This window comes from Rhinopithecus bieti, unplaced genomic scaffold, assembly GCF_001698545.2.
Source record: "Rhinopithecus bieti isolate Rb0 unplaced genomic scaffold, ASM169854v2 scaffold_47952, whole genome shotgun sequence".
In the NCBI taxonomy this organism is placed as follows: Eukaryota; Metazoa; Chordata; class Mammalia; order Primates; family Cercopithecidae; genus Rhinopithecus; species Rhinopithecus bieti.
The window spans coordinates 384,907-388,570 of NW_016820098.1; the positions used below are offsets into that span (position 1 = coordinate 384,907).

Sequence of the window (3,664 nt, forward strand, 5' to 3'; positions counted from 1 at the left end):
GCTGTGTTGGCTAGGCTGGTCTCGAACTCCTGACCTCAGGTGATCTGCCTGCCTTGGCCTCCCAAAAAGCTGGGATTACAGGCGTGAGCCACTGCACCTGGCCTGAAGTCTTATTAGCTGTGTGTTGTTGGCTCTGCCACTGCTAGCTGTGTGACTTTGGGCAAGCCACATAACCTCTCTTTGCTTCAATTTCCCATTTGCAAAATGGGAATAATAACCACATGTACACATAGGGCTGTTATGAGGACGGAATGAGTCAGTATATAGAAACCACAAGAAAAGTGTCTAGCATATAGTTACCTTTGATGAAGTATAAGTAATATAAGCATAAGCCAGTATTATGGTTTGGATCATATTTGTATGTTGATAAGAGCAACTTCAACAAGATAAAAGTTTATATATCTTTCAGGGGCCAGATGCGGTGGCTCACGCCTGTAATCCCAGCACTTTGGAGGCAGAGGCGGGCAGATCACCTGAGGTCAGAAGTTAGAGACCAGCCTGGTCAACATGGTGAAACCCCATCTCTATTAAAAATATAAAATTAGCAGGGCGTGGTGGCAAGTGCCTGTAATCCCAGCTACTTGGGAGGCTGAGGCAGGAGAATTGCTTGAACCCAGGAGGCAGAGGTTGCAGTGAGCCAAGATCAAGCCATTGCACTCTACCCTGGGCAAAAAAGTGAAACTCTGTCTCAAATAAATAAATAAATAAATAAATAAATAAATAAATAAATAAAGTTTATATATCTTTCAAATAAAAGAAGTCAGAGCTAGGCAGCCCAGGGCTGGTATAGCAGCTCCTTGGTCACTGGGGGCAGAAGTGCCGTCTTCCTCCACCCCTCCACCACCACTGAATACATGCTTTATATCCTCAAAGTTCAAGATGGCTGCCAAAGCTTACATATGCATTGTAAGCACCAGAAAGCAGGATGGGAGAAGGGTAAATAAGGACATACCTCACAGCCACATCAATACCCTATAAGAAACCTTCCCATGGGGCCCTGGATAGTTCTTTTATTTGCATCTCTTTGGCTACAACTTAGTCGCATGGCCACACATAGCTGCCAGGGCTACTGGAAAATGTATTTTCACTGGATGTGTACACTGCAAATAAAGCTGGAATTCCATTACAAAAGAAGAAAGGAAAAATGGATATGGGCCTTTTGCAGTTATTTAACATCTCCAAATTTTAGTTTTTTCCTTTTAAAGTGGAAACAATAGTACATGCCTCATACAGCTGTCTGGAAGATTACATGAAGAAAGTTTAAAAACTGCTAGCACAGCCATGACACACACTAAGTAAATATTAGCTGTTATCACAAGAAGGAAAAAATGTATCTCTGCATGCTTTTAAAAATAAGATACACAAAACCAAATGGAACAAAAAGAAGAAAAAATATTCCCGCACAAAATACTGAGTAACTTCAGAGAGAAACCTACTCTATCTGTGGGTTTTTTCCACCTTTTCGTTGCTTTGACCTTCTTTATCTCAACTGATTCTCAGCTGACAAAGTTCCAGTTTTAAATATCATATCACCCCGCTTTGCTGCTTACAAAGGGCCACTGTGTCTGGGTGGGCCACCTCAAACTCACTGTCCTGGATCTTTCCAGTCTCGCCCACCACCAACTGCTGTCCAACTGTGCCCAGTGTTCTCACCCAGTGGTTCATAAACCCGGCTGACCTTAAGACTCACTTACCTGAAGAGTTCTGTAAAAATACAGACTCCAAGTTCCCACCCCAGGAATCAGCCCGAAACATTCCCCTACAACCGCTTCAGCTGTGTCAGACTGGCTTGGAGTTTTCTTGGACTAAGTAACTCAGCAACTTGAATGTTTATAGAGTACAGACAAATATATCTTGTAACACAAACTAAGTGTTACCAGGAGCCAGGCATTGATCTAAAGCACTTTACATGGACTAACTCATTTAAGTTCTATTATTCCCCTTTATATAGATTAGGAAACCAAGGCACAGAGAGGATAAGCGACTTGCTCAAGGTCACACAGCAAATGGGGAACTGGGAGCTGAGATTTAAGCCTCAGCCTGTACACTTCACCTGTACGCTCTACCACCCTCCAGTCTATATTAAACAGTTAAGGCACTCCAATACAAATTATAAAAAAAATTTAACAGACTTCCTCCTAGCATTTATTAAATAAACTGACAAATATTCTTATATCAATTGATATTATTCTTATGATTATTTGTTTTCCCAAGAACTTGTGGCACAGACAAGTCTGTTATAAAAGTATTTCAGGCAGTCATCAAAATGGTGTTAAAATTATATTTTTATGTGTGCATAGGTACACAATGATGCTCTTTAAAGAAATACATCTGCACAAACATATATACACATATATACTGTACATGCCTATAGACAGTCTCAGGGGAAACAGAGAAGTGTGACAGTTAATTCCAGGAGGTAACATTTTGGCGGATATTTCTTTCCCTCTTTAAATTTATCTGAAATAAACATTTGAATTTTGTGCCTTTTCCACTCCCAACACTGCTGGGCCTGCAGGTCTCTGTTGAGCAGCGGATGCGGGTCTCTGTTCCACAGGATGGGGTTTGTTGTTAAAGTGGTTAAGAATAAGGCCTACTTTAAGAGACACCAAGTGAAATTTAGAAGACAACGAGAGGGTAAAACTGATTACTATGCTCAGAAGCACTTGGTGATACAGAATAAAAATAAATACAACACACCCAAATACAGGATGATAGTTTGTGTAACAGAGATATCATTTGTCAGATTACTTATGCCTGTATAGAAGGGGATGTGACAGTCTGCAGCATATGCACATGAACTGCCAAAATATGGTGTGAAGGTTGGCCTGACAAATGATGCTGCAGCATATTGTACTAGCCTGCTGTTGGCCTGCAGGCTTCTCAACAGGTTTGGCATGGACAAGATCTATGAAGGCCAAGTGGAGGTGACTGAAGATGAATACAATGTGGAAAGCATTGATGGTCAGCCACGCGCCTTTACCTGCTATTTGGATGCAGGCCTTGCCAGAACTACCACTGGCAATAAAATTTTTAGTGTCCTGAAGGGAGCTGTGGATGGAGGCTTGTCTATTCCTCACAGTACCAAACGATTCCCTGGTTATGATTCTGAAAGCAAGGAATTTAATGCAGAAATACACGGGAAGTACATCACGGGCCAGAGTGTTGCAGTACATGTGCTACTTAATGGAGGAAGATGAAGATGCTTACAAGAAACAGTTCTCTCAATACATAAAGAACAGCGTAACTTCAGACATGATAGAGGAGATGTATAAGAAAGGTCATGCTGCTATATGAAAGAATCCAGTCTATGAGAAGAACCCCAAGAAAGAAGTTAAAAAGAAGAGGTGTGGCTAGGTGCGGTGGCTCACGCCTGTAATCCCAGCACTTTGGGGAGCTGAGGTGGGTGGATCACCTGAGGTCACGAGTTCGAGACCAGCCTGGCCAACATGCTGAAACTCCATCTCTACTAAAAAAATAAAAAATTAGCCAGGCATGGTGTCAGGTGCCTGTAATCCCAGCTACTCGGGAGGCTGAGGCAGGAGAGTTGCTTGAACCTGGGAAGTGGAGGTTGCAGTGAGCCAAGATCACGCCATTGCACTCCAGCCTGGGAACAAGAGCTAAACTCCGTCTCAAAAAAAAAAAAAAAAAAGAAGGGGGGGAA

The 3,664-nt window shown here is 42.2% G+C and overlaps 1 pseudogene; it reads left to right on the plus strand.

Annotated features, from left to right (window-relative positions):
* Window positions 1-2,558: 2,558 nt before the first annotated feature.
* Window positions 2,559-3,357, plus strand: LOC108520176 (60S ribosomal protein L5 pseudogene; annotated as a pseudogene).
* The last annotated feature ends 307 nt before the right edge of the window (window positions 3,358-3,664 follow it).